Source organism: Mus pahari, chromosome 4 (assembly GCF_900095145.1).
Source record: "Mus pahari chromosome 4, PAHARI_EIJ_v1.1, whole genome shotgun sequence".
Taxonomy (NCBI): Eukaryota; Metazoa; Chordata; class Mammalia; order Rodentia; family Muridae; genus Mus; species Mus pahari.
In genome coordinates, this window is record NC_034593.1 from 77464865 (window position 1) to 77474907 (window position 10043).

Genomic DNA, 10043 nt, shown 5'->3' on the forward strand with positions numbered 1-10043 from the left:
GCTGGGCCCTCCCACCTCAATCACTTATTAAGGAAATGTCTTACAGCTGGAGCTTGTGGAGACATTTTCTCAATTGAAGTTCCCTCCTTTCAAACAACTCTAGCTTATGTCAAATTGATACAAAACTAGCCAGAACACATGCTTTGTAGGAAGGCAAGCCCCAACTTAGACAAATACCTTATTCATCCTCCACCTTTCAGCTTGCTCATTACCATATCTCTTTAGACTCAGAGCGTTATGGCTTAAATATAAAATGTGCAACTGAGGGTTACACTCTGAATGCTTGGTCCCCAGTGTGGAGCCTGACTTAGGGAGGCTATGGAAACTTTAGAAGATGGAGCCTAACTTGAGGAAGCCTGCCACTGGGGCATGCCTTTGAAGGTTATACCTGACCACTTCCTGATCTGCCAAGAAGTACGGAACACCTGTGCTAATACATTCCACACCATTATGTTATATCCAAACACATGAGGCCAAGAGATCACAGATTAAACATCTAAAAACTGTGAGCAAAAGAAATCTTGGCTCCCTTAAATCATGTCTATCCAGTATTTGGTCAGAATAATGAGAAAAGCAATCTATACACGTGTTGGGTCCTGCCTTTTACAGGGACGCCAGAGTACAGCAGCTGGAGCGCACCAGATCAGCCGGAACACAGCGTCCTCGAACCGCCCACTGTCACCGCCCACCGTCGCCGGATCGCCCACCGTCGCCGGACCGCCCACTGTCGCTGGACCGCCGCCATCGCAGGACCGCCGCCGCAGGACCGCCCACTGTCGCCGGACCGCCGCCCGCCGCCGCTGGACCGCCCCCCATCATCGCGAGAGCATCGTGGCAACTTCAAGAGACTCTGGGGCATGCTGGGAACCCTTCTTTGTATTTAAGCCAGTCCTGACATTAAAGATANGGGCTTTGATCAGATACGTGTCAGGGCCCCAATATTTTCCTTTGCAGCCCTGTTCCTTCTTAGGAGTTCTCGTCCTCCAGTTCGAATCCACAGTGGGTTCAGCAGGCAAGAGTGCGAACCCACCCCAAGGTGTTCTGCCCATGCAGACAAGGCGCCGGTCTGCGTGCAGGCAGGAACACTACATACACGTCCTAACTTATTGATCACTATCATCATTTATTTTAATGTTCAAATTGTCTCCAATTTAACTAGTCTATGCATGGTGACCCTGTGTGCTTTTGTTCTTCTCTGCACCTCAGGCTGCACTTTCTCGACCCCTTGAATCTGCCATTTCTTTTACTTGAAGTGAAGAACGGTATCAGGAGACCAGTATTCGGGCAGTTGGTGTTTCCCCTGCTGTCGGGTTACAACTGCTCTGCTCAAGGCAGTGGACAGAGGCAGGCACTCTCTGCCTCCACTAGGCAGAAGCCCACCTTGCTTACCACATATAAGGGTTTTAGCACTTAATTATCTGGAAAGAGAAAAATAAAGAGGAAAAACCAAGGCCTATGTTTAAGCTTTGTTTTACTCAATATGGTTTTTAAAATATAGACCTGCCCGGGGAGATACCATGATCAATAGAAAGTGGTTTTCCTAGGGCAAGGTTTGTCCATTATACTTGGGATGAGCTAACCCCTGCGATTTCCCCAAATACTGAAAATTCCACTGCCTAATTTGTGGTAGTTGGGGACTTCACTCTCTCCCTCCCCTGAAAAAGAACAGAGCTCCTCACATTTTTCTCCTCCTTTGGTCGCATGCCTCGGTTTTTACTGTAGGTCTTACTTAGCACACACGTATTAGGCTACGCTGACTTGAACCAGTGCTCCAGGGTAAGCGTGTGATAGTGAGCTGGACAGGTGACGACCTTCTCCTTCCAGTAGCGCCTTTCAGCCATCCGTGTCTAGAAACCTTCTCGCTCTGCTGCCCTGTATCTACTTTACAACTAAGCTGCCATCCTTCAAAATATACCCCCTGAGCTCTTACTGAAAGACGACTCCAACAGAGATCTCTGAGATCTGATTAGCAATCACAACAAAGTGTCAAGATATAAAAGCAACATGCAGTCATCCGGAAGTTTTCTCCATGCCAGAAACAAACATGCTAAGAAAGAAATGGGGGAAACCCCATTTGTAATGGCGTCCTCTGCAGGAGCCAGTGAAAGAAGAGAACAGAGGAAGGAAAAACACACTTTAGTCCCAAGAAACAGAAAATTTGTTTGAAATCCACACAAGAAGTAAAAGAATATGTTCGACAGAGGCTCAATATCTAGAATACAAAAGACTCAAAGAGGAGAAACAGAAACAACAATTTTAAAATTCATTTGGAAGCACAAAACACATCAGATAGCCAAAGCCTTCCTGTATGAAAAGACTAATTTTTGAGGTGTCACCATTATCTGATTTCAAGAGAGGAAGAGGCACAGTAACAAACATAGCGTGATATGGGCACAAAACAACACGCAGATCAACTGGGACACACTCAAGACCCAGACATAAATCCATGAAGCCACAATCACCTCATTTCTGATAAGAATGCCAAAAATAAGCCTGGAGGTGGTGGCACACACCTTTAATCCCAGTAGTCCAAAAGCAGAGGCAGGTGGATCTATGAGTTCAAGGCCAGCCTTGTCTACAAAGCAAGATCCAGGACAGTCAGGGCTACACAGAGAAACTCTAGCTCAAATAAATAAATAAATAAATAAATAAATAAATAAATAATCAAATCAAATAAAATCAAATAAAATAAAAAATAAAAAAGCCAAAAATATTCATTGGGAAAAGATGGCATCTTCAAGAACAAACTAGATCTTTCTCTCACACCATATACAACAGTCAACTCCAATGGGTCAAACAGACTAAAGACCTGAAACTCTGAAACTGTCCAGGAAATAAGGCTAATTGTTGAAAAAATAGGATCTCCTGATTTTAAAACGTTTCTATACAGCAGAAGAAGTAGTTGACTGAACAAAGACGCAGACTACTGGAGAAATATTTTTCAGTTATACATCTGACAGAGGTTCAATATCTAGACTATGCAAACAACTTAAAAAATAAAATAGCAAGGAAACAACTCAATCTCCCAAAAAGAACTGAATGTCCATCAAATATTTCCCAGAATGTTCATCATCTTTAGCTATCAGGAAAGTACCAACTAAAATTAATTTGAGATTCCACCCTACCTCAGTTAGAATAGCTGAGAATAGAACAGTCAGGAAAACAAGTGACAACAAAGGCTCCTGGGTATGTGGGGAAAGAGAAACCCTGTGAACTCCTACAGCCAATACGGAAATGCTCAAGTAAAAGCAGTGTGGAGGGTTAAATAAGAATGGCCTCCACAGGCTCCTAAGTTTGAATACTTAGTTCCCAGTTGGTAGAACTGTGTAGAAAGGATCAGGAGGTGCTGTCACTGGGTTTCAGGTTTCAAAGGCTCACATTATTTCCAGTGTCTCTCTCTGCCTTGTGCTTGTGTCTCAAGATGTGATTGTGTCTCAGCTACTTCTTCCTGCCTACCTGCTGCCATGCTTCTGCCATGATGGTCATGGACATACCACCTGAAACTGTAAGCTCCAGCAAACTCTTTCTTCTGTGAGTTGCCTTGGTCACAATGCTGTGTCACAACAATAGAAAAGTAACTAAAACGCAGAATTACCGTATGACTGAGCTACACCACTGTGGAACTCTATATCCCTAAGGAACTCTATATCCTATCACAGAAAGAGATTCTTGCTTACCTATGTCATTGCTACTAAGTTCACCACAGCAAGATAATAGAATCATCCTAGGTGTCTATCAACAGATGAATAGATAATAAAAATGTGTTACCTATACATAATGGAATTGTATGTAGTCATAGGGACAAATGGCATTATGAAATTTGCAGTAAAATGGAAGAAAATGGAAAATATATCAAGTGAAGTAACCCAAGCTCAGAAAGACAAACACACAAGTTCTCTCCCATGTGCAGATCTTGGTTTCAAGAATGTATGGTTTGGGCTGGTGAGATGGCTCAGTAGGTAAGAACAGTGACTGCTCTTCCAAAGGTCCAGAGTTCAAATCCCAGCAACCACATGGTGGCTCACAACCACTGTAATGAGATCTGACACCCTCTTCTGGTGCATCTGAAGTCAGCTACAGCGTACTTATGTATAGCAATAAATAAATCTTAAAAAAAAAAGAAGACACACTTTAAAAAAAAAAAAAAAAGAATGTATGGTTTACAGACAGAGACCCTCCATCCTTACAAAATGTCTCTGGTGTAACTCCTAGACATAGTTACTTCTTGGTCTTGGTCCAAAACCACTCAGGGTCAAACCCATCAATCATCTCTGGCTCCTCCTCTCTCTTCTACAGGAGCTGAGCCCCACGTTTCAGAAGCGGGCCCAGAGCTCTTTTGCAGACAGGATACCCAGATCTAGGGACATCACTAGCACGTGCCCTGGCTCCTGATTTTGGATATAGATAGAGGAGCCATCCTTCTTGACCAACAGCCCAGGGTAGAGGTGAGCATAGGCCTGGCAGTCCAGTGAGTGAAATCCTGCTGCTGTCAGCTCTCCAGGAGGATGTGTGTAGGTGTCAGCCTGCCGCAGAGGCTGCCCTCACAGCCCAGTGCCTCGGCAGGCCCAGTGGGTGGGAAACTGAGGCCAGATTACACAGGGACACACAGAAACCCCTCCCTGTAGAGGATGATTCTCCACCATGACCCAGATCTCCCTCTTAGCATCTACTTTTGATGTATTTTATACAGGAATGGGTATGCATAGATGTCAGGAAACTAGAAAGGGGCCCCGTGAGAAAAGTAGTCTTTATGGGAAAGGGGTAGGGAGATAACAGGATATATATGACACGAAGGTAAAGGGGGGAGTCCTGGGGATGAAAGGGTTAAAGCAGGGGTGGTGGCAGTGAGATTAGGATAGAAGAGTGAGCCACTTAAGAAAATGTCCTAAGAAGCCTGCAACTTTGCACTCTAGCAAGCAGCAGCAGCAACTGAACAAGCCACGGTCATCATAAAGGTAACCCTGCTATTTTGCTTTTTTTAAAAACTCAGGGACAGCCAGGGCTACACAGAGAAACCCTGTCTCAAAAAAAAAAAAAAAAAAAAAAAAAAAAAAAATCAACCTATCTGTTTTAGTTAGGGTTTCCATTGCTGTGAAGAGACACCATGACTAAGGTAACTTGTATAAGGACAACATTTAATTGGGGCTGGCTTACAGGTTCAGAGGTTCAGTCCATTATCATCAAGGCAGGAACATGGCAGCATCCAGGCAGGTGTGGTGCAGGAGGAGCGGAGAGTTCTACATCTTCATCTGAAGGCAGCTATCAGAATACTGACTTCCAGGCAGTTAGGATGAGGGTTTTGTTTTGTTTTGTTTTTTTGTTTTTGTTTTTTTGTTGTTGTTTTGTTTTGTTTTTTCGAGACAGGGTTTCTCTGTGTAGCTCTGGCTGTCATGGAACTCACTCTGTAGATCAGGCTGGCCTCGAACTCAGAAATTCGCTTGCCTCTGCCTCCCAAGTGCTGGGATTAAAGGTGTGCACCACCACGCCCGGCAGGATGAGGGTTTTAAAGCCCACACCCACAGTAACACAGCTACTCCAACTGGGCCACACCTTCTAATAGTGCCTCTCCCTCCCTGGGCCCAGCATATACAAACCATAACACTATCATTTGTTTCTGTCACCTGGATATTTCTTTTCTAGAAAGGTCAGTTAAAATGTTTATTTATTTATTTATTTTTACTAGTGTTCTTTAGGGATGGAATCAGAAGAAAAGTAGTCATGTCTGCATTTAAGTAGTTCATACCCCAGAACATAGTTGGATACATGCTAGAACAGCCGGGTGGTGGACACAGCACAGACATAAGGAAAATAAATAAATAAATAAATAAATAAATAAACAAGCAAGCATGACTACGGGTTAGGAGAGGGTCTCAGCAGAGCACTCACAGTTGATTTGGGCTTTGGGAAAATGGACAGGATTCTGACAGGAAGAGGTAATGGGGGGGGGCAGAGAGACAGTGACAGAGTCAGAGAGAGGCAGAGAGGAGGCAGGGAGGGAAGGCACAAACACCACTTTGTGGAGTGCCTGCATTGTTGGAGGTAGTCTTGGGGCACGTGGTTGAAAACACTGCACATCCTCACAGATTCTTCACAGTGCTTTGTGTGCTGTACATGCAACGTTTTTACTCTGATGAACGGATGTATGAGAGGCAATGCCACCAAAGTCAGGAGAATGCCCGAGTGCACAGAACACTATGCCACCTAAGTCTCTCTATTCCCTCTCCTTACAAACAAGTTTGTATAGCCAGGCAGTGGTGGCTCACGACTTTAATCCCAGCACTTGGGAGGCAGAGGCAGGTGGAGCTCTGTGAGTTTGAGGACAACCTGGTCTACAGAGAGAGTTTCAAGATAGCTAGAACTACACAGAGAAACCCTGTCTCAAACAAACAACAGCCAACAACAACAAAAACAACACGGCGGTACAATGAAAAGACTCTTCACAGTCCTATGGTTCCAGTATTCTACTTTTAAGATGCACTGCTCATCCTAATGAGTTCTAGTTTAGGCAAAGAAAGTGTGGCTCTTTGTTGTGGGATGCGGGGTGTCAATGAGTTTGGTTGTCTATTTCTCAGGGAGAGCGCTAAACATAGTCTTGAAAACGCTGTTTGATGTAGGAGAATTACAAAGAGCATGAGAGGCTTACCAGTCCAGGGTGCCACTTTTATAACTTGCTCCATGTATCTGCTAAAGAGACATTCCCTTTGATATTCCAGGTTTTTAAGCTTTCTCTATAGCCTTCAGTTTCTAAAAACAGACAAAATAGAAAAACTTCTACTCGGAAGAAACATTTGGAAAACAAAAACCACAGGAGTCTGACATGGAAATTCCTTGTCCAAAAAGAGAAATTTAAAAATCTGAGCTTTCTTCTGTTATTTAGGCATATATATTTTGTATGTTGAGTTTTCTGCACATTTATTAGAAACAAAAATGAATCGGGAGAGTCAAGAATATAGAAATTAGATTCCCTGGGAAAATGCTAGCCATGCTGGCCAGGGAAGCAGAGAGGCTAACTGCGGATTTCCATCTCTTCCTTCTCTCCTCCAAATCCATCCGGGCTCACCAGCAGGGCTGGAGCAGAGCACCTGCTGTAGCCCCTCCTCCTCGCTGTCCCCATCTCCAGTTGATTATGCTGATTTTTCTCCTGCAATCTTCCTACCCAGCCATCCCCGTTATCCCAGCCCCCAACTCCAGCAGGCTTTCCCCAGGAACCTGCCAGCCAAGCCTGCCAGAAAAGCAAAAAGCCAACCGAGCAGTAGGCAAGCTTCAGGTCCTCACTCTCCCCCCTCCCTTCCATATCCAGCAGTCCTCCCCCTTTTCATCCCCGGATCTGTAGCAGATCACGGTTGAGGCCTCTCCACACACACTCTGCTCCCATCCCAGGGGATCCTGGTATCTGGACGCCTCTGAGATCCTCCTCCTAGCCCATCCTCATTGCCCAGTGTCATCTCTCAATACTTAGAAACACATTTTACCCAGAACCTCAGTGGCCAAACCTACAACCATCCCAGAAGAATTCCTACCAGGAAATAAAGAGCCACCATACCCTCTTATGAACCAGAGAGCACATCAGAAACCAAGGAACAAAACACCCACCCAACAAAGACAATCAACACCCAGAATTAGAATGTTTCCAAATCTCTAGATGACAGAGGAGGGCCGGGGGAGTCAATTACAGGACACTGGAGCTCAGTAACCCTACCACAGTAGGCCTTGAGAATTATACATAGCTGAAGCATAAAACACAAAACAAAACAAAAACCCAAAACCTCTAAAACACCCTCTATAGATATGATAGAGTTCCCTGGACTTATAGAAGAGATCTTATAAAAGATCTTATAGAAGAAATGAATAAATTCTGTCTTAGTTAGAGTTTTACTGCTGTGAACAGACACCATGACCAAGGCAATCCTTATAAAGACAATATTGAATTGGGGCTGGCTTACAGGTTCAGAGGTTCAGTCCATTATCATCAAGTCAGGAGCATGGCAGCATCCAGGCAGGCATGGTGCAGGCAGAGCTAAGAGTTCTACATCTTCATCTGCCAGCCTCTAAGAGGATACTGACTTCCATGCAGCTAAGAAGTGGGTCTTAAAGCCCAAGCCCATAGTGACACACCCACTCCAAGGCCACAGCTCCTAATAGTGTCACTTCCTGGACCAAGCATATACAAACCATCACAAATCCCTTGAAGAAATTGATGAAAACACAAACAAGAAGTGGAAGGAAATGAATAAAAGTGTTCAAGACTTGAAAGTAGAAATAGAGTCAAAGAAAACTCAAATTGAGGAAAATCTGGAAATGAAAAATTTAGGAACTTGAACAGGAATCTCTGAGGCAAGCCTTGCTAATAGAATATAAGAGAGAATTCAGGCATTGAAGACAAGATAAAAGACATGGATACACCACATCAAAGAAAATATTAAATCTAAAAATATTATGACACAAACATCCAGGAAATCTGGGACACTTGAAAAAGACCAAATCTAAGAATAATAGGACCAGAGGAAGGAGAAGAAATCCAGGTCAAAAATACAGAAAATACTTCAACAAAAACCACAGAAGAAAATTTTCCTAACCTAAAGAAGGAGATGCCAGGCTGGTGAGATGGCTCAGTAGGTAAGAGCACCCAACTACTCTTCTGAAGGTCTAGAGTTCAAATCTCAGCAACCACATGGTGGCTCACAACCATCCGTAACAAGATATGACCTCCTCTTCTGGAGTGTCTGAAGACAGCTACAGTGTACTTAAATATAATAAATAAATAAATCTTTAAAAAAAAAAAAAAAGAAGGAGATGCCTCTGAAGGTACAAGAAACATGTAGAACACCATTACTATTAAGAACAGAAACATAGATTGGACTGGAAAAGAAATTCCCCTTGGCACATAATAATCAAAACACTAAATATATTGAACAAAGAAATAATATTAAAAGCTGCAAAGAAAAAAGACCAAGTATCATTTAAAGGCAGACCTATTAGAATAACAAATAACTTCTCAATGGAGACTCTAAAATCCAGAAGGGCATGGACAGATGTTCTACATAACAGATCACACAGGGCAACTCAGACTACTATACCCAGCAAAACTTTCACTCATCATAAATGGAGAAAACAAAAAATTACATGATAAAACCAAGTTTAATCAATATCTCTCTACAAATGCAGCCAAACAGAAGGTGCTATAAGGAAAAACTTTTACCTAAAGAGGTTAACCATACTCAAGAAAATACAAGGAATAAATAATCCCAGACCAGAAAATCAAAAGAGAGGATACACACACATACACCCCCCACACACACACACACACTACTACCACTACCACCAGGATAACAACAAAACAATAGGAATCAATAAATATTGCTTATTGTTATCTTTCAACATCCATGGTCTCAATTTCCCAATGAAAACACAAAGACTAACAGGTTGGATTTAAGAACAGGATCCATCCTTCTGCATCCAGGAGACACGCATCAGCCTTCTGCATCCAGGAGACACGCATCAGCATCAAGGATGGATATCATTTTAGGGTAAAGGGATAGAAAAAGACATTTCAAGCAAATGGACCTTAGAAGAAAGTTGGTGTAGCATTTTAATATTGGACAAAATAGACTTTAAACCAAAACTAATCAGAAGAGATAGGGAAGAATACTACATACTCATCAAAGGAAAAATCCACCAAAAGGACATTGCAATTCTAAACATCTGTGCATCAAACACAAGGCCCCATGTTCATAAAAGAAGTACTATTACAACTTAAGCCACATTTTAACCCTCATATACTCATAGTGGGTGACTTCAATACCTGACTCTCATCAACAGACCATCCAGACAAAAACTACACAGAGCTAACTGACCTTATAAACCAAATGGACTTAACAGATATCTACAGAACATTTTGTGCAAACACAAAGAATACTTCTCACTACCTCATGGAATTTCTTCCAAAATTGAACACACATTCAGACACAAATATAAACAGATAAAAAAACCTGAAATAACACCCCGCATCTTATCTGACCACCATAGATTAAAGCTGGACCTCA

The 10043-nt window shown here is 42.8% G+C and overlaps 1 non-coding gene across 1 annotated transcript; it reads left to right on the forward strand.

The window, feature by feature from the left end:
* Nucleotides 1-1492: 1492 nt before the first annotated feature.
* On the forward strand, nucleotides 1493-1658 carry LOC115063920. The gene has a single exon (XR_003843786.1). It is a non-coding gene; the product is annotated as a U1 spliceosomal RNA (small nuclear RNA).
* The last annotated feature ends 8385 nt before the right edge of the window (nucleotides 1659-10043 follow it).